This window comes from Nicotiana tomentosiformis, chromosome 7, assembly GCF_000390325.3.
Source record: "Nicotiana tomentosiformis chromosome 7, ASM39032v3, whole genome shotgun sequence".
In the NCBI taxonomy this organism is placed as follows: Eukaryota; Viridiplantae; Streptophyta; class Magnoliopsida; order Solanales; family Solanaceae; genus Nicotiana; species Nicotiana tomentosiformis.
The window spans coordinates 122,372,662-122,394,818 of record NC_090818.1 but is presented as its reverse complement, the minus strand read 5'-3'; the positions used below and the strand labels follow the sequence as shown (position 1 = coordinate 122,394,818).

Here is a 22,157-nt window from a genome sequence, read left to right as displayed (position 1 = left end):
CTTATCATCTGCCATAACAGGAACTACCGGGGCCTGAGTAGCTACAACCGGCTGGGCTGGTAGTGCCCCCGGTATATGAAGTCCTGGCACTACCTGGTCTGGAGTACGGGCAACGGGGGTATGCGTACCTCCCCCGGCCTAAGAAGTGGCAGGTGCGGCCTGAGATGAAACCACCTGAGCAAGACCAGTGCAAACTGTCAATATCTGGGCCAAAGTCTCCTGAAGGCCTGGAATCTCAATGGGCACAGCTGGTGCCTGAGCTGGTCCTGTCGGCTCAGCTATATCTGGAATCTGCTCCTAAGCTGGAGCAACTGGTGGTACTACAGTTGCTGCTCCAACTATGGTACGAGCGACACCTCAACCTCTACCTCGGCCCCGGCCTCTACCACGGCCTCGGCCTCTACCACAGCCCCGGCCTCTCGTGACCCTAACTGGTGGCTGACCGTCCGATCCGGTAGTACGTGTTCTCACCATCTGTGAGAGAATAGAATAACAGAAATTAAGTTTCCGGAATCAACAAATTCGCATGACAGAATACAAGAAAGTGAAATTTTCCTAAGGGTTCTCCAGCCTCTCGAAGATAAGTACAGACGTCTCTGTACTGATCCGCAAGACTCTACTAAACCTGCTCAAGACTCGTGAGACCTATGTAACCTAGGCTCTGATACCAATTTGTCATGACCCAAAATCCCAACCCGTCGTGATGGCGCCTATCTCAATACTAGGCAAGCCGATAATCTCAAATAACCACAATTTCTTTTAAGTTTGAAAATCTAATATTTAAATACAATACAAAATTCCACAAATACTGATACGAACACTCCCCAAAACCTGGTGTCACTGAGTACATGAGCATCTAATATGAATACAAGTATGGAAAATACGGTCTATAATAGTCTAAGACCAAATACAGTAAATAAGAAGATAGAGAAGGAGAGGCAAGGTCTGCGAAACACGACAGCTACCTCTGAATCTCCAAAAGGTCAACCGTGTGAAAGAATCAGCACCCGCTATGTCCGGGAACACCTGGATCTACACACGAAGTGTAGGGTGTAGTATGAGTACAACCAACTGAGTAAGTAACAATAATAACTAAGGAACTGAAGATAATGACGAACTACACAGTTATAGTTCATTTTCAGTAATTCTAACAGAGAATAGGCATGCTTTCAAATCCAGCAGTTTAAGTCAAATCAATTTATACAGTTCAAGCTCATGTAATCCTGATATAAAATCTTTTAGAGAATTTCACAACAATGACAGATAGCAATAAAATGCAACAACATATGAAAGCAAGTACAGCATCTCAGGGAAACAGTCACTCCACTCGTCACAACAACTCAACCACTCGACTCTCAGTCCTCAACACTCACACTCAATGGGTCCCCACACTCACTAGGGGTGTACAGACTCCGGAGAGGCTCCTACAGCCCAAGCGCCATAATACGCAAGGACAACTCGCGTTCTATAATATCCTGCACGGACAACTCACGTGCCATAATATCCTTATCTCACCGATAGGCCTTCGACCTTACTCAGTCCTCAACCTCTCTAGCCTCTCGGCTCTCAGAAATCACAAAGATCAGCCCAAACAAAGATAACATAGTATATCAACAACTATCAAGAAAGACTGAGGTATGATACGCAAGAAAAATCATGACTGAGTACAAGACAACAATTAGCAAATAATTCAACAAGTACGCGACCTCTACGGGTCCTAACAGTACTATCACATAGCCTAAATATGGTTTCTAACATGATTTACAGTCAAATTTCTTAAACAAATAGAGAGCATATAGCTAACAACAAGTTATTCAACTTTATAGTTCCACGGGACGGACCAAGTCACAATCCCCTCGGTGCACGCCCACACGCCCGTCACCTAGTGCCTCACCTCCAAAATAATTACATGACATAAAATTATGGGATTTCATACCCTCAGGACCAGATTTAAAACTGTTACTTACCTCAGAGCGTGAAATTCTCTACTCTGTTATGCCTTTGTCTCGCAAATCGGCCTCCGAATGCCTCAAATCTAGTCACAAATAAGTCGGTTCAGTCAATAAAATTTATTAGAATTAATTTCATAAGAAAATGCTAATTTTCCATATAAATCCGAAATTTAGCTCAAAAATCGCTTGTGGGGCCCACGTCTCGAAACTCGACAAAGTTACAAAATATGAACGCCTATTCAACCACGAGTCTAACCATACCAAAATTACTAAATTCCAATAACAATTCGGCCCTCAAATTCTCAAATTTATCCAAGAGGGTTTTAAAACTTTTTCAACTTAATTCACTAATTAAATGATAAAAACAATCATGGATTCGGGTAATTTAACCAATATTGAGTTAAGAAAACTTACCCCGTTGTTTTCACTGAAAATCTCTCAAAAATCGCCTTAATCCGAGCTACAAATCGTTAAAAATGGAAAATGAGATTTTCTAAACTTAAACTTTCTGTCCAGACATATCTTATTCGCTAACACGACAGGTCTCTCACGTTCGCGAAGCACGAAATCGTGCTGCCCAACATTGATCTTCGCGAACGCGAGACAATGCTCGTGAACACGATACTTTACCGAGCTCTTCTTCGCGAACGCGAATGCAAAAACCCATGCCCACTATTTTTCCCTTCGCGAACGAGATACCCAATCGCGAACGCGATGAACAACCCAGCTCCTCTTTGCGAATGCGAGACCCCCTCGCGAATGCGAAGGGTAAATCTTACCTGCCTCAAATTCCCCATCGCGAACGCGAGGGACCACTCGCGAACGCGAAAAAGGGAAACCATAAAAACACACCAGCAATCTTCAGCCAACATGCCAAGTCCAAAAATGATCTATTAACCTCGCGAAACTTACCCGAGGCCCTCGGGACCTCAACCAAACATACCATCAAGTCCCATAACATCATACGAACTTAGTCAAACCTAAAATCACCTCAAACAACGCTAAAACCATGAATTACACCACAATTCAAGCCTAATGAACTTTGAAATTTCTAATTTCTACAAACAACTCCGAAACCTATCAAATCACATCCGATTGACCTCAAATTTTGCACACAAGTCATAAATAACATAACAGAGGTATTCAAATTTTCAGAATTGGATTTCGACCCTGATATCAAAAAGTCAACCCCCGATCAAACTTCCCATGAATTTAACTTTCGGCCTTTCAAGCCTAATTCCACTACGGACCTCCAAATAATTTTTCGGACGCTCTACTAAGTCCAAAATCACCATACGGGGCTATTGGAATTATCAGAATTCGAATTCGAGGTTGTTTACACATAAGTATGCATCCGGTCAGTCTTTCTAACTTAAATTTTTAATTATGAGACTAAGTGTCTCATTTCACTCCGAATTTCTTCTGGACCCGAACCAGCTAACCCGGTAAATTATAAAACAACTGTAAAGAATAAACCGAGCAGTAAATGGGAAAATGGGGTTATAATACTCAAAACAACCGGCCGGATCGTTACACTCTCACATATAAATTACAATTCAAAACATAAATGGGATATCAAATGGAAAGAATTAACTCTCTCCCACAAAGATGTTCGAATTCACACAAGTAGTACCATAGTCTTTCCCTTTATGTTTTTCTCCTCTAATGTAGACAAACTTGGTTAAAAATCAATTAGGACTTAAACGATTGTAATTTAGGCTTTGGTTAAGGTAGGGAACAATTTTGGTTAGAGTGACTCAAAACCTCCCTAAGCATTATAAGTTTTCAACAATCAAAGTACACTTCCTTCAAGAACTTTTCACCCTTTTTTCATTTTTCCTTTCATCACCTAGTTTTCCATTTATTCACAATTTCTTATTTTTCCTTCCTTTTTCTTCTTTCTAACTCTTGTTTTTTTCTTTCAAAAATCAAGGAAGGTTACACATATATATATATATATATATATATATATATATATATATATATATATATATATATATATATATATATTTCACCTTTTAAGTAACTTTCACATCACAACTTTTCCAACCTTCACCCCCAAACTTAAGCTTTTAGCCTATATTTATACTTTCAAAGTATTTAGGGAGGTAGGATGCCAAAAGATAGATCACTAAAGAACGAAGGGTTAAAACTTGTAACACGGTTGCCAAAGAAAATATTTAAAGGCTCAAACGGGGTTGACTAGGGAAAATATTCAAAGGTAGGAAATTTAAGGAATAATAACAGTACAAGGAAGGCCTAACATCATTTTTCCAACTAAGTTAGTCTAGGATTTCGCCTTGAAGTACATTCCGGGCACGTTTTAGACTACAAATAATATAAAAGAACTCACAATAAATCTCACCACACATGGCACATGAAAACTCGAGTAGAATACAAATCCAAAATCCAATTAAAATCAATAAACTCAAAGAAGTCACATATAGCCTAAGAGACAATTTAATGAATCAAAGAGCCAAATATTGAGTCTAAAATTCATGAAAATGATCTTTACTTCAATCATTTTCCTCTTTCAACGATCAAGAATTCATATGCCGAGGTTTAAATCATGTTGGTACCAAAAAAGCCACAAATTGGCAAATGGGCACAAACCCTAACTCAAACCACTTATTCTTCCTAAATTAACAAAAACTATATCTGAACTACAAGACTAATTCCCTTAAGAAAGTCGCCTAGCTATCTATCATCGGGAAAAGTCTATACAAATATTTACCAAATATTACCCAGTTCAAAAAGAAAATTAGCACCCTCGGAAAAAGAAAACCAAGGATATTGCCAACAAAATAAAACATATTGTTTATAAAAAAAAAAAATCAATAAGCTAATAAACATCAAGTCAATAAAACATACTATATATAAAACAAAAATTCAAGAAGCTAGTAAACATACTAATATAATAACACATCACATGAAATCAAAATATCAATCTACCATATCAAACAGTTATACAAGAAGCCACCCCCAACTAGAAATGTTGCAATGTCATCAATGCAGTAAAACAAAATAGAGTAAAATGGTGGAACGTGCTCCCTGAATACTGCATCAAGTGCTCTCCTCACTGTCGGACTCAGTCGCATCCTCCTCCTCTTCCTCTTCCTCGGACCACTGAACTGGAGCATCATCATCATCTTCCGGCTCGGTCGATGGAGCTGACTCTTTAGGCTTTAGAACTTTCCATATCCCCTTCACACCCTTCCACATGTGGGTGAAGAATATATCTCTCTTCTTCTCCCTTTTCTTCATCCTGGTGTGCGCATTTGCCAGCTTTGCATGAGAAGTACTAAAAGTACCGTGTGCCGTGGCCAAATCAATGTATGCTTTCTCCAGTTTCTTAAGGTGATCCTCCTCCTTCTTTTGATCATCAAGATACTTTTTAAATTCTTTCTTTGAAATGCATACAGAGGGTCCCTCGGATATTTTCCCAGGTCTCTGTGGAAGGCCAGCTACTAGGTCGCGAATCAGCTGCATTTCCTCGGAAAGCATAGCAAATGGTCCTCCTGCAGAAGATGATGGTTGGTGTGATGGACCAAAATGTTATCTTTAATTTTTAAATATTTATTACTATATTTTGTGAAATCGAAAAGCACTATTTAATTATTTTTTGACTTGCGTGCGCAGTCCATATAATTTTTCGGAAAGTTTTTATATGAAAAATTGATTAAAATGTGAAATAGAGCTTTAAAATCCACTTAAGTTGACTTCGATCAATATTTTGATCAAACATACCCGGATCAGTATTTTGACGGTCCATGTGGGTCCGTATGGTATTTTTGACTTAGGAGCGTGTCCGAAAAATTATTTGGAGGTCCGTAGTTAAATTAGGCTTAAAATTGCTAAAATAGAAATTTAAGCTTGAAAATTTGACTGGGGAGTTGACTTTGTGATACCGGAGTCGGAATCTGATTCTGCAAGTTTGGATAGGTCTGTTATGTTATTTATGACTTGTGTGCAAAATTTGAGGTCAATCGGACTTGATTTGATAGGTTTCAGCATCAAATATAGAAGTTGAAAATTCTTAAATTTTATTAAGCTTGAATTGGGATATGATTCGTGGTATTAGTATTATGTGATATGATTTGAGGCTTCGACTAAGTTCGTATGATGTTTGGGGACTTGTGAAATATTTGGTTGAGGTCCCGGAGGCCTCGAGTGAGTTTTGGATGGTTAACGGGTCATTTTTGGACTTGGTGTTTTGCTGAAGCTTTCTGGTGCACATATCTGGTTTTCTTCTACGCGATCGCGTGATGAGGTCCGCGATCGCGTAGGATTAAAAGAGCAGTGGAGATTTTACTCTACGCGATCGCGTGTAGGGAATCGCGATCGTGTAGCTTAAGGAAACTGTGCATCGCGAACGCATGGGCTAAGCCGCGTTCGCGAAGAGGAAAATGAGGCGACTGGGTTGACACGCGTTTACTCTTCGCGATCGCATGAGGAGGGCCGCGATCACGTAGAGTTATGGGGGTAGTGCTCCGCGTTCGCATAGGCCATTTTTGGGTGGAAATTATTTTGTTCTTTGCGATCGCGGGACTTGGTCCGCGATCGCATAGAAGAAATCACTTGGCAAAATGTTTAAGTTCTAAAAATGGGACTTCGTCCCATTTTCCATTTTGACGATTTTGAGCTCGGGTATGGGCGATTTTCACGGAAAAATATTGGGGTAAGTGTTCCTTATCCTATATTGATTATATATCATGATTCCATACTCATTTACATCATGAATTCGTGAATTTATGGAAGAAAAATCAGATTTTTATAAAATCTTCCAAAAATGTAAAATGAAGATTTGAAGGTCAATCCGATGTCGGAATTTGATAATTTTTGTATGGTTGAACTCATATCAGAACGAATGTTTGGATTTTGTGAGTTTTTTGGGATTCAAGATGTGGGTCCCACTGTCGATTTTTAAAATGAATTTCTGATTTTAATCCGGAAAATTAGTAAATTCATATGGAATTAATTCCTACGATTCGTGTTGAGTATATTGAATTGTTTGTGGCTAGATTTGAAGCTTTCGGACACGAATTCGCGAGGCAAAGGTGTATTGGAATCTTGAGTTGGTTGCAAATCAAGGTAACTGTCGTAGTTAACCTTGACTTGAGGGAGTAGGATTTGTTTGTCTATTTGCTACGTGATTTAATATGCGGGTACAACAAATATGTCAGGTGATGAGTACTTATGCATTGTGGTTGAGTCAAAGCATGCTGGAGGAATTTATTTTATTTTGAATAATTGCTTATTTATTTAAGACATTCCTTCTTAAGTTTATTATTGATTATTTGATCATTATTCATGAAATTTTTATTGATTTAATTATTGTTGAATATTGTGGAAGAGTGTAAAAGTACGAAGGGTGATACCGTGCCATTTATATTATTTATACAATTCTTTTCATGGTGAGAAAGAGTATAAAAGCACGAAGGGTGATGCCGTGTCATTTTGAGTGTAAAAGCACGAAGAGTGATGCTGTGCCATTTTCAGAGAGTGTAAAAGCACGAAGGGTGATACCGTGCCATTTTCTAAGAGTGTAAAAACACGAAGGGTGATGCCGTGCCAATTATTATTATTTATTTATCAAATTATGGAAAGAATGAGAGTAAAAGTATGAAGGGTGGTACCGTGCCATTTACATATTATCCGTTGCTCATGTTATTGTTGAGGAATTAATTGGCTGCTAAGCAATACTTCTCCTGCTGAAATTATTATATCATCCCCCTTCGCATGTTCCCTCCCAAATTTATAAATTATTATTTATTGTATTATTATTGCTTCGTATTCATATATACTTGTATAGCTTGTTTACGTACGCGTCTTATCATAGCCTTGTCACTACTTCGTCGAGGTTAGGATCGATACTTACAGAGTACATGGGGTCGGTTGTACTCATACTACACTCTGCACTTCTTGTACAAATTTTGGAGTTGGTCCCAGCGACGTACCATAGACTTGCTCAGATTCAGCTACCCAGAGGAGGCTTGAGGCATAACTGCACAACGTCTGCAGTTCTGAAGTCCCCTTCTATCTTATCTTAGCTATGTATTATCATTCAAACAACTTAAATTTTATTCAGACCTTTATTTGTATTATTCTAGAAGCTCGTGCACTTGTGACACCACATTCGGGGATGTATTTGGATGATTCATTTGTTATGGTCTTCCGCACTTTATTTCAGTAATGGACTTCTATTTAATTTATTTTGTTTAAAAATGGTTAAGATTATTCTAACGTTGACTTGCCTAGCAAGTGAAATGTTAGGCGCCATCACGGTCCCGAAGGTGAAAATTTTGGGTCGTGACAGTTGGCTACCCTGGTCGGTCTGAGAAAAAGATCCCAACTTTCTCTTTTTTCTTTTCACGGTGCCTCCCTCTCATCTTTTCCTCAATGGAGCAATAGGCTTTCCCGGTTCTATTCAGTTGTCTTCCGGATCCTCCTCAACCCAAGCAATTTGGCACAACTCATAAATCCGATACTCCCTCAGTTCATTGATGAAAGTCTCACCAACATTGAGCTGGATACCATCAAGAATGGAGGCTATCATCTGAGCTCTCGTTATTGGTACATTCCATATGTTTCCCGTAGGAGAGATGCGACTACATATGATGGATAGCCATATCTTTGTTTCGGCAGTGAATTCTTTGGATATGATCACTCTCTTTTTAGCTGCCCATTAAACATCTGCACCTGGGCACAATTTGGAGACCAACCACTCGCTTGAGGCACAATCTTTCTCACGGAATGGTGCCATGTCATGTTCATGCAGGTAATAGATTCGATTCACAGCTTCAGCTCCGAAATTCACCATTTTGCCACGAATCTTCATGATTGGCTTTCTTAACTTGATTGCTGGAAGGTTAGCATAGAATTCCCTCACCCATAGCTCATTCGCTCTGCAAGGTTGAGGGGAAAAACAAGTCCATCCCATGTCTACAAGCCTCTGATGGAACTCAAGAAGACGTTCTGGGACCTTTTCCAGCAATATACCACTTTCCAGGAGCAACTTCTTTGAAATCAACTCGGCATAGTACCGTTCCTGGCATTCCAATAACAAGAACCGGTGTTGGTCATAGTTCTCTTCTACTCCCAAAGGGTTGTCATGCGCGAATTCGTCAGAGTTCGAGCTCATATTCAGCTTATGGTACCTGTAAACAAAGTAGTGGAGTGAAAACATGGTATGGCTATGAAATATACTGCAAAATGAGTCCAATATGCCAAAGAAATGATTGGACAGATAAAATCCAGCCTTAAAAAAGAATTTCAGATTTTCAGTTCGGGAGAAGTCTGCTCTCTGATGTCGCAATTACGATATTTTCCTCGCAATTGCGAAAGCAATAGACATTTCCAGTGTTCGCAATTGTGAAGGTTTCCAGAGCTGACTGTTTTCGCAATTGCAATCACCTCTTCGCAACTGCGCAGAGGCTATCGCAATTGCGATCTCATCGTCCCCAGCCACCCTCTCTCACAGAGCAGTCCCAAGCCCCAAAAATTTTGAACAAAAGCACACTTTCAGAGAACTCAATCAGTTTTTAGGCATAAAATCATACAATAAACTTCACACACAGCCACGAATTGAAGAAATTTCAATGGTTCGGCCAAGAATTATATTCGGGCCTTTCATCGAACACATTAAAGGCACAAGACGCGTTTCACATCTTAACAAGCTATGGGTACTCATACTTCCCCATTTTTAAGCAAAGAAAGAATCTCACAATCTTAACCAATCCTCACCCGGAAGTTACAACAACATTTAACACAGAAGAGAAAGGTCAATCTGAACCCTAGTTTTTGAGAGCACAAGGAGAGAAGAACAAGAAGAAAATGATGTTATAGAACATAAATGGCACAAAATTAAGCTTTCATACCTAGATGCTTGCAATTAGGAGTGAAAATGATGGAACTTGAGAGTTGGGAGAGTGAGGAAGATGAAGGTCCTTTAATTATTGAGAGCCCCAAATTTTTTGACTTTTGTTCAAAATGAAACAAAGTTACCCATTTAAGACCTCTAATGTCGCAATTGCGACAAAGAGCTCGGAATTGCGAAAGACGAAAAGTTCGCAGAGTTCGCAACTGTGACTCCAACTTCGCTTTTGCGGTAGGCTCCAAGTTCTCAAATGCGAACATATGTTCGCAAATACGACAACTGAGGCCTAGACTGTTATTTCTTCACTTCTCAATCTCCTTGCTTGTTATCCCAAACACTTTTAAACTTCCTTAAACTTGGTAGATTGATCAAAAATAATAAAATAAACTATTCTAAAGAGAAAATTTGAAAAACAAAAATAATTTTTTTTAAAAATGACAAAAAAATAAAAACGATGGGTTGCCTCCCACCAAGAGTCGTATTTAATGACGTGGCACCAAGCGAGTCAACTTTACCACTTTTATCTCCACTTGAAGGATATGAACTAGGAACCTAACTTGAAATCAAGTTTGTGACCACGCGAAAGAGGGTGGTAAATAGATGATCAAGCCAAACTTTAATTTCTTTATTTTGCATTTCTTGGCTTTCATGTGAGAAATGTCATTTTGCCTTCTTGAATATGTAAATTGCAAAATGTATGGCTCTTGTTTTTCTTCTTTGCACTTCCATATGAATTTGCACGGCTCAATTCCCATATCACCATGCAATTCCAAAGTTGAAAAGTGCTTGGAAGTAATCACTTAAATATGTCAATTACACCTAAACCTTGGTTGATCTTAAGGTAGCAGAATCGCCCAACACCAGAGTATCTATTTCATCATCCAAGCGCACATGAAACCAACGAAGCAACACCATACCATACCAATCACATTCTATTTTTTCAGCCAACTTTCCTTCACAAACACTAAACCTCCATCAACTTTCTCTTAGAAATATCATTTACCTCTTTAACATCATCACATTCCTTGAAATGTTCAATTTTTGCAACATCCCCTACTAAGACACTTTCAATCTCGGCAACCTTCATCAACAGAAGATTCCTTTCACATATAAGAGCTTCATTTTCATTCTTTAAGTTACTGATCAGTGATGTAACTCTAAGAGGAAGTTCATCATCTACCCATTCCCAAAACTTACATTTATGTCCCTGCGCAGTAATTAGAATAAAATTATCGAGAATTGTCGATCATAAACCTAAAAAAAAATACACAAACAAGTTTTATAAAATTTACCTTAGGCATTAAACACTTGTTAAATCATCTCTCTTCATTTATTGGAGTCCAAGCAGTGAATTGGCTAGCAGCAACTTCACAACAGCATTTCCTCCTCGAACCATATGATGAACTCGAAGATCCCTGGCTCATATTTTGGGAATTGAATGGTGAAAGATGGATGAGACACAAACCCTAACTTGGTCTTCCAGGATTACACCAGAATTAGCAGTAAATCTATGAGTAGCTTGTTGAGATCGAGAAGAAGATATATCCCTAATTAATAAGTGAAGTAAAATTAAGGTGTTTTTAAGAAATGGATTAAGTTATACGGGTAGGGTAATTGATCGATTAATTAAATCTGGTTTGGTTTGGATTAAAAGGTTTGGGTGTGAATTAAAATACCGCATGTAAAATTTTGAGTGGATAACCTATCCATTGAGCCGTTTAAAAACAAGGGAGTATCTAGGGGTGGGCATAATATCGGCCGAACCGTGAATTTCGATTTTTCGGTTTCGGTTTAATCGGTTTTTCGGTCGGTGCACGGTTTTTAAATTATTAATTTTCGGTTTTTCGGTGTGGTTTACGGTTTTGGTATTTCGGTTTTCGGTTTAACCGAATAACCGAAATTTTGGGTATTAGTTATTTAGTTATTACCCATTTTAGGCTGAAGCCCAATATCTATTTGAACTTTGAAGCCCAATTTAGTTTATTCAAATCCAAACTTATTGATAGTCTGTCTCTGTCTAATACCCAAAGTCCAAACCCATTGATTACAACTCACTAAATCACTAATACACATTACACTTAGTCACTTCCCATTTTCCATTTCCCAAACCTAAATAAAGAATTAGATTTAGGGTTCTTAAACCTATATCAATTGAAAAGTTCGCCTCTTCGGTTCTTGCTGTGCGACTGCTGCGACTTCTTCTGAGTTCCTGCGAGTTCTGCGCCTTCTTCCTCAACTCAACTGTAACGCCTTCTTCCTCAGCTCGTCGCTCATCTTTCATTCTCAGGTTAGTGGAAGTTCTTCTGAGTTATGAATAAAGAAAATGTCTTAATCTTTTGTGTACACCAGAATCGTCCCGTGTACTTTGACCAGATTTGCATTTTAATTTCCTGGAGCCAGTAAACAACTCCTTTCACCTATAAAATAACCATTCTAGAACCTGCACTTCTCCCTACTTTTCAATCCTATAAAGCTCCAGCTAATTACTCTTTACCTCATTTATATAAGTTCCGACTGTCTATCTATTTGGAGTGACAGTCCCTACAGTTGAACTTGAACTCCAGTTTTCTAAATTGTCTCAAGTTTTTTTGCTTCAAAAAACTGGACTTTCAAAGAGTTGCATTACCCTTACCCAATGAAAACATACAAAAATATAGAAATCGTAGAGATGATGGTTAGGGTTTGAGAGGAAGAAGATAGAGAGAGAAATGAGAGAACCGATTTTTGTTCTCTGTAAAAATCAATTGAAAAATCAGAGATGCTATTACAGTGTATATCTCTATACAATGGACTAATCTGTACATTAAATAAGAGGCCCAAGTTGGCCCAAGTTATACTTTATGTTTGGGCCGATGATAAGTAATCCTTGATCTCAACACCCAACTTATATAAGCACTCCCGTCTCAAAACTTCCCAAAAATTCCAGCAATAATATTATTCTATAAGGCTCTCAGTCTTTCGCAACATTTGAAAATCCAAATTTATTTAACAATTCAAAATTAAACTTCAGTATGACGTTTTTCTATCAAACTAACTTTTTAATCATTACTTATTTATTTTCTTCCACTACTACTAACAGGATACAAAAGTCAAATTGAGGTATTTAACTCCCTATCAACTCAAACGCCAACATATACCATGTAATTATACTACTCTCAAGTTACATTATAAACAATTATGTCTAACACTTATTCAAAGTAACTCATTCTAATGTCTCTATTTTCATTCGATTTTCTATAGATGGCAGAAGTTGAAAGTAGAGTAAGTGGGGTGGATTCATCTGAAAGCGAAATCACATCTTCACCTACAAATTCAGTTGAAACTAGTCAAGGCCCAAAAAAAAGAAAATCTGTACAATGTAGATCAACTGCTTGGGATCATTTTGAAAAGTTTAAAGATGATAATGGAGGAGATAGAGCAAAGTATAGATATTGTGGTCGTGATTATAAGGCTGATTCACGATTGAATGGAACAACATCATTGAATACTCATTTAAAGAAGTGTCCAAAAATACCACGAAAAGTTGATAATACTCAAACACAATTGTGTTTACAAAAGGATGGACAAATTAATGGTGTGGTGCTTTGGAAATTTGAACAAGAACTAGTTAGGAGGGCTTTAGTTGAGATGGTAATTACGGAGGAATTACCTTTTAGTTTTGTTGAAAAGAAAGGCTTTACGAAGTTTATGAGCATAGCCCAACCTCTATTTAATGTTCCTTCTCGTAGGACAATTACAAGGGATTGTTTTCAAGTTTACAAGGAAGAAAGGCTTACACTAATGAAAAATTTCAGAGAAGTAAAACCAAAAATTTGCCTTACCACAGACACATGGACTTCATTACAAAGAATTAACTATATGTGTTTGACGGGTCATATTATTGATAGAGATTGGGTGTTGCATAAAAGAATACTAAATTTTTGCCCTATCTCTAGTCATAAGGGTGACGAAATGGCAAAAGTTATTGGTAATTGTTTGCTTGAATAGAAATTGGATAAGGTATTCATTGTTACTGTTGATAATGCTTCTTCGAATGATGTCACGGTCAAAGAATTGTCCAAACAACTAGATATGTGGAAAACTAATTCGATGAGTGGTAAGCATCTTCATGTGAGATGCATGGCTCACATACTTAATCTAATTGTGCAAGATGGTTTGAAGGAAATTGATGTTTCTGTAAAACGTGTTAGACAAGCTGTGAGGTATGTGAGATCATCTCCGCAAAGGTCCTTAAAGTTTAGGGAATGTTGTGCACATCAAGAGGTAGAATGTAGCAAAATATTGTGTTTGGATGTTCCTACAAGGTGGAATTCCACCTACTTGATGTTAGAAACGGCACAAAACTTTGAGAAGGCCTTTGACAAGCTTCATCTTTTTGATGATGGATTTTCTACTCATCTTTGTACGCATGTTTGTGAAGATGGGAATATTGCAGGTCCATTTGTATGTGATGATTGGGTGAATGTGAGAAACGTGATAAAGTTTCTTGAAAGATTTCACGAGCTCACCGAAAAAATTTCAGGTTCACGTTATGTTACTTCTAATTGTCATTTTGAGGATATATGTGAGCTTGATAGTCATTTGAAAGCTTGTTTAACTAGTGATGATACTAATTTGAGTAAGATGTCAGGGAAGATGAAAGAAAAGTTTAAAAAATATTGGGGTGAACCGGAAAAGATGAATAAAATGATATTCATTTCTTCTGTATTAGATCCTCATAATAAATTAGAGTATGTTGGTTTTGCACTTGAGGAAATGTTCGGGGGGGGACCAGGGAAGAAATTAACTGCCGAAGTGGATGCTTATTTAAATTCTTTGTTTGGGGAGTATAAAAAAAATACTCCAAAGGATGTTATCTTCAATCATCTCCATCTAAATCTACTTCATCTTATGACACATTTGAGCCATCTAGTGGAAATGTGAGAACAAAATCTGTGAGAACAAAGCAATTGTTGAAAAGGCAAAAGGAAGACTCTAGAAGTGTAGGTGCTAAATCTGAGTTGGAAAGATATATTGGTGAAGGACAAGAGCAGTTGTCTAATGATTCTAATGACTTTAAAATCTTAGATTGGTGGAAAATTAATGCGCCTCAATTTCCTATTCTATCCGAGCTAGCTCGTGATGTGTTAGCCATTCCAATTTCAAGTGTTGCATCGGAATGTGCATTTAGCACGGGTGGCCGTATTCTTGATTCATTTAGGAGTTAATTGACTCCTCGGTTGGTGCAAAGTCTTATTTGTGTTCAAGATTGGTTTAGATGTGAGGGTACTCCTATTAATGTTGAAGAAGATTTGGAGTTTCTTGAGCAAATTGAACTTGGTAAGATTTTACGCTATATGAGTGTTTTATTGAAAATTAGTTTACTTTATAAGTTTAATTGACACACTTTATCAAATTATATTTAGATATGGCAACGAGCGGAAGAGAAACTTGCATTGTTGAAAGAGATAATAGCATTGTTGATGCATAGTTTGAACAAGTGGTAAGTTTAAAGATTTGCTTGTTTTATGATATTATTTTGTTATTTATAATTAAAAATATTTTATTAACTTGTGAAATTTTCTATTTTTTTTTTTGTAGGTTTAACTATGCCTCGTGGTCATAAAGCTAGATCGCCTATTTGGTAATATTTTGAGCTAGTTAAAGTAAATGAAGAAGCCCGCAAAGCAAAGTGCCTTCATTGTGGCCGGGTTTATAATTGTCATCCAAAATATTATGGCACTTATGGCTTAGTGAAGCATATTAAGAAGTGTCTTATTCCTCATCCAATGATTCGTATTTAAGGCTTTAAGTATCATTTTCTAGACTTACTTTGTGGCTTGTGGCTTGTGACTAGTTTGCCACTGTTTTGTTGTTTGGTGATGGTATTTCTAGACTTATTTTGGACTTTGGTAGCTGCTAGATTTGCCATTCTATTAAACTGTTTTGGACTAGTTTGCCACTGCTGGACTGTGCGGTATTTTGCTACTTAGGTGTTCTGTTTGCACTGATGCCACTGAAGGCCTCCCTGCTCTGTGTGTGCTTGTTCTCTATAGTCTATTCTCGGTTTAATTTATAGTGTTGTTTCAAATTAGAGTGTTATTGTCAGTAAAACTTGTGTGAGACTACCGTCTACCACTGTCTTTCTCTGTTGCTGGGCTGGACGAACAACTAAATGACAATTTGCTGGGCTGTCTTTCTCAAAAGTCAAAATGACAATTTGCTGTTGGGCTGGACGAAAAACAAATAAATTCCAGCTTTGTTTATTGATGTTCCTACCAACCGTAAATACTTGTTGTTCCTACAACCGTTTAAAATAGAAAAAATAAACCGGAAATAACCGAACCGAACTTTGAAAAAACCGCACCGAACCGTAAATACTTTGGTTTGATTTGGTTATTAATATTACAAAACCGAAAACCGATAAACCGAATCGTACTTTCATAATAACCGACCGAACCGACCGACGCCCACCCCTAGAGTATCCGAGGGGGGGGGGGGACCTTTTCCGTTGCAGATAAGTATTCATATTTTTTTAACATGTGATTCTCACATTCAATCACTCTTCATTTAAAATCACTTTTGTAATACTTTGTAAATATTAAATTAATTGTTCTTTACCTAATCCCTCATTTATTTGATCGAGTCCATCAGAATCACATTTTATGGATTTTGAGGGATGTCTAACCCCTTCCCCTCGATATAATTTGAACTTTTACCTTGAATCTCAATAATTTCGCAGACTATGATCTAAGCGTACATTACATAATATAGTGTAGGTGTCTTAGTATACCTTAAATAATATGTGACAACTTTAAACTCTAATTAACCTTGTAGAGTACTATAAGTTGTATATTATTTTGACTTGTGCAAAATATGATGCAACAATGGGCACGACTTATTACTTTCTTTGCTTCAAGAGGTACAACTTATTGTAGAACTAAGGGGTTCCAGCAAAATATTTTCTTCTTGGTAAAGGATCACAATTTGTCTCACATCGTAATCCTCTTTTTTGCTGCGAACGACGAGATGTATTAAAGCAGGAAATTAAAGAGTGTTACTAGAACATGAAACAAATCTTAACGATATAGCTCCTAACAAGTCTTTGCGATAAGTAATGAAAGTAAATAAAGGCATTGTGCTCCAAAAGATGTCTTCCCGTTCAGCATTTTCTTCCAGTATCCATGTACTTGCATAATTTACTAAAATATGGGCAACTGAGTTAGCTTCACGGTATATGTGATTGACTGGTGGCTAGTCCATTGCTACGATGAGGAACATGTAATCATATAGTAAATTTGTGTAAGCATTATTAATCATATGGGATTTTATAATTATGGACAATACCTGACATTCATTTTTCACTATCAGTGGCATTAAGTTCTTAGTAAAGGTCAGCTCCGATCCTTTGAGTAGGGCTGTAAGTTCAACTTGGAGTGGCGTAGTTGCCACAATGCAACTGGAAAACCTTGCTATCCAACTTCCATGGGAATCCCTAATGATTCTTCCTGCTCTTCCTTAGTTGAAGTTTTTTCTATGTGCACCATCTATATTGAGTTTATAGATGTTTAGTGGTGGTGGCTCCCACCGTACTTGAATTCTTGTGGTTTGTTGCTGAGCTGCATGTTGGTTTGTGAGGCATAGGTATTCAATTACTTGGGCAATTGGTGTGTTTCTAGTGATGGTTGCGGTTGTTTTTTTTTAACAAGTTATTATTGAGGTGTAACCAAATATACCATAGAGTAATGGGGGTGTTAATGGACAATGGGACTTGAATTTGGTTTGGTAGAGTTGTTGAGCTATTGGAAGTACATAGTTCTCTAACCCACGAACTGAAATTTGGTGGATCAAAGTCTATATGCAGAATGTTCCAGATGGTGTTGCTTCATGGGCAATGGAGGAAGATGTGTTTTGTATCTTCCACAACATTGCAGTGGGGACAAAGAGGGGATGGAATTATTTTTCTGTAGTATAGCATGGATGTTGTAGGTAAGCGCTTTATGATTAGTAGCCAAAGGAAGTGTTTCAGTTTATTATGGTAGTTGGCTTTCCATATCCAAGTGTGTTTGAACTCCCTTGGTGTTTGTGTAGATAGGCATTGCCTGATTAAAGAGTAAGCTGACTTGGTAGTGAAGGAGCCGTCAGTGGTTGGTTTGCAGAATGGTAGGTAGGTGCTGTGAATTAGTGACCGAATGTCTGCAGGAAGTTCGAAGGATAACTGGCTTAGGTCCCAAGAGCTTCTTTGTAATATATGTGAGAGATTTTCCCCAAATCTGCATTTGTTACTAGACCTTGGATGAGAGCCTCTAGGGGTAGCTGGGCGATGATCCAGTTTTCCTTCTAAAGATTAATATGGTTGTCATTTGCCACATTCCAAGCTAATCCTTTTGCAAAGAAGGGGTGAGCTTTAGCAAGGCTCTTCCACACATAAGAGTCAACTGTGTTTGCGATAAAATCTTTATGTTTCTGTCTTGCCAGATATGTTTGACCTACCACCTGTGCCCTTAGGCTGTTTGGGCTATAGTAGAGGCACTAAATGATATTGTAAAGAAGAGCTAGGTTTTTTCTCTTGGAACTGACAAGACCCAGGCCTCCTTCTTATTTTGGGGATATTACAGTATCTCGATTAAAAAGGTGAACCCTTCTTTTTTCTGCAGTTGATCCCCATGGGAAGTCTCGTTGAATGCGGTCTATATGTTTTCTAGTAGACGTAGGTAGGTAATTGAGTTGCATTGAGTGTGTTGGTATAGCTGACAGAACTGACTGAATAAAGGTGGTTCTTCGTGCTTGGGTTAGGAGCTTTGCTTTCCAACCTTTTAGTCTTGTATTTATTAAATTAAGGATAAATTGATAGTCAGAGCTTTTTGGTTATAGATTGGTAATTGGGAAGCCAAGATACTTTCCTACATGGTTTGTTGTCTTAATGTTTAACATTGTGGAGAGCGTGCTCTGGGTGTTACTATCCACATTCTTTGAGAAGAGGATTTTTTATTTTTTAAAGTTTATCTGCCCCCTTGGCATATGCCACGAGAGGGTTCAAAGAAATCTGTCAGTTGACCATTGACTATGATAGAGGTATATGATGTTGAGATGTAATTCATAATTAGTGTGATCAATTTGACAGGAAAGTTGAGGGCATGTAGGGAGTTTAGAATAAACGACCATTCCAGGCGATCAAATGCTTTTTCTAAGTCTAGTTTAAGCATCATTGTCCCTTTGGATCATGAATTATTTTTAAAGGAGTGAATAGCTTCCTCAACTATTATTATATTTTCAATAGCATGTCTTCCCGGAATGAAGCTACACTGATTAGGGCTAATTATTTTATTAAGGAATGGTCGTATCCTATTAACAATAATTTTGGTAATTGTCTTGTAAATCGTATTACAAAGGCTAATAGGTCTAAAGTGGGAGATGTATTGTGGGGTTTTTATCTTAGGGATGGGATACATATGTCTTATTTATCTCAGGGTCAATTGTAAGGGTTTAAAAATCTTGTGAATAGGTGTTGATAATTGAGGGGCTTGTGTTCGCCCAATATTTCTAGAAAAATATTGGGTGAATACCATATGGTCCGAGTGTTTTAAGCGGCTTAAAAGACTTTATTGCTTTGTGAATTTCAAGGGTATTTAAGTCTCTACTAAGAAACGTTCTATCTCTGTCACTGAGGATATTGAGAGTGCTTGGATTACGCGTAACATGTCTAGAACAAAAGGGTAATTTAGTAGTGTAAATGTCTATAAATTATTTTAAGATTATGTTCCGTATGTTCTGTAGGTCAAAAGTCCAGTTGCCTATAGAGTCTTTGAGCCCTAGTATTCTATTTTTCATGCTTCGTTGGATAGCCGAGATGTGAAAGAATTTAGTATTGGCATCTCCGTCATTTAACCACTGGACTCTAGATTTTAATTTCCAGAAGTCCTCTTCATTTTTTAGGATTCCATTATATTCGTGAATGAGTTGTTCCTCAAAGTCTACGTGAAAGTTTCTTTTGTGGGTATGATGCGTATTTTGGATACCTAATATTCTATTTTGTAATGTTTGTTTCTTTTTGAAGATATTTCCAAAGGTACTTTTGTTCATGTCTCCACATGTTCCGTAAAGGGTGATATGGCATTCTTATAGCATATGTTGTTTGACCAATGATAGTTAACTATATTTTAAAAATCATGATGGTTTAGCCATATTGTTGCAAAGCGGAATATGTGGGCGGGTTTATTCATAGGTTTTGTTAAATTCAAGATGTAGAGATAATTATCAGAGTGCGTGCGTTGCAAATGAGCCACAGTCGCATCTAGGTATGTCCCTACCCAGTTCGGGTTAGCAAGGAAGAGGTCTAGCTGTTCCAGGATTTGGTGGCCCCTTTTGTTTCCTTTTATTTGTCCACGTGAACCTGGGGTCCTGTGAACCCTAGGTCAATCCTGTTGAGATTGTCTAGGCACTATAGAAAGGCAGCAGTCCTAGTATTATTTATTGGTCTTCCTCCAAACATTTCGGAAGCAGATGATACTTCATTAAAATCTCCACAGAGAAGCCATGGCATTAGTATTATTTTTAGCTACAGTTTCTAGGTTATTCCATAAAACTTTTCTATTAGCTAGGTTCGTACTTGCATAAACTAAGGATAAAAGCCAATGGTGTGATGTTCCTATAACCGTGATATTGACATAGATCTTCTGATTAATAGTAGTGACTGGGTCGTCCTCAAGCTCTTCAGTGAAGTTAACAAATTCCATGAGGTTGTAGTGACTCTCCATGCGTGTTTCTATAAGACAGATGATGTAGGGGTTGTTCCAGTCCAGAAGGTCCTTGAAGCTCCGCCTGAATTCAAGGCTGTTATACCCTCTGTAGTTCTAAAGAAGTATCTTCATCTGGGGTTCAGTAACGATCCTCGAACTCCCGCCCGGAACTAGTGACATGCGCAAGTGGGTGGTCAGTGGGTGGTCCACCCCATTGTCCATCAAGATGTCCTCCTCCGACAGTGTTGGAATTATCATAATAGCATATTTTGTGGAGGATTGAAAGTGGGTAGGAGCGGATGTTCATCGCAATCCTCAGGACCTTTGTTGGGATAGTTATGAAGCACATTTTTTTCTCTGTTTTTGTGGAGTATCATTGACAGTGATTCCTACAGTGTGATGTTCCGGAGAATTTGATCGAGGATGTTTGGCGCCTGTTGTTCAGGCTTGAGCACCATAGCCACTGCCTCTTCCATATTAAAAGGGGATAATGGCTCTAGTGGTGTTAGTTGATCCTCGATATCGATATTCTCCGGCAGTACCTGTTCTGGCGACAAGAGCAACCAGTTGGCCTGTGAGGATGCAATATCCTCCTGTGGAGAAAGTGGGAACTCCTGTTGCTGGTGTGTGTTATGGTTGCTTAGCTGTTGAATAAGATCCATGGTGGCTATCTCCTGGGTATAGAGCGACTGCATGTACTTTTCAAACTTTGTATTCATGGAGAAGAAATAAGCCAAGTATGGCTGAGCAAGTGAATATGATTGCATATATACGTAATTTATAACTGTAAAATACAAAGCAAATAACTCATATAAAAACATACAATATGAGACACTCATGATTCATTATTATACAAGTAATATTTCATCATAAATACTGCAGATAAACTACATAGAAAAATACATCTGAAACATCAAGATATCGTTATTATACTTGCAACTAATTTACATAATAACACATTTGAAACACTCATGATATTATAAAAATACAAGTATTATTCCAGGTATCATCCTTGCTAATAAATTATATGGAAAACAAAAATAAAATTACAATGTTATACTTGATTTATCCATATATAATACTTAAAAATAAGTTACATAACAACACATCTGAAACATCGAGATACGATAATTATACCAGTATTAAACCATATGTAAAACCTTCAAATAACTTACACAAAGCACCTAACTTACATAGAATGTATTACTGAGACAAAAAAAATAGGGATTCTATACAATTTGCTTATTTTTATGGATTAATAATTGATATCCCTTAATGGAATTGTGTGCTTGATGTTTGGAACCAACAAGTTTGATACGTTGTTGTCACCCCGTGACAGGCGGAAATACTTACCACTATACTACAACGACTAAAACTTGTTGGTTTCCCAAGTACACGTAAATATACGCGGTCATCAAGTAATTAAGTGATTCGAAAGTTAGATGTCGAACTCACATACATTTAGAGTAATTGTTAACTAAGCAAACTAAAATCAATTTATTGTCCTAGGTAATCAAAAGTGTTGGTTTTTCTATTACAACTACTATTGCGAAATTTAAACACGTAAATAGCTAAATTAATAAGAAGCATTTGTGGTTGAATTTTAATCAA

General features: G+C 37.6%; 2 long non-coding RNA genes across 3 annotated transcripts; one reads left to right on the top strand and one right to left on the bottom strand.

The window, feature by feature from the left end:
- Positions 1 to 10,949: 10,949 nt before the first annotated feature.
- Positions 10,950 to 11,360, bottom strand: LOC117276127 (uncharacterized). The gene is made up of 2 exons (XR_004506349.2): positions 11,121 to 11,360; positions 10,950 to 11,035 (listed from the first exon to the last, which is right to left on the bottom strand). It is a non-coding gene; the product is annotated as an uncharacterized lncRNA (long non-coding RNA).
- Positions 11,361 to 11,861: 501 nt separating this feature from the next.
- On the top strand, positions 11,862 to 15,795 carry LOC104111905 (uncharacterized). 2 transcript variants are annotated; one of them, XR_011409232.1, is made up of 4 exons: positions 11,862 to 12,968; positions 13,069 to 15,147; positions 15,234 to 15,310; positions 15,409 to 15,795. It is a non-coding gene; the product is annotated as an uncharacterized lncRNA (long non-coding RNA). The 2 variants fall into 2 exon arrangements; XR_689838.4 differs by having other exon boundaries at positions 11,862 to 15,147.
- Positions 15,796 to 22,157: the final 6,362 nt, after the last annotated feature.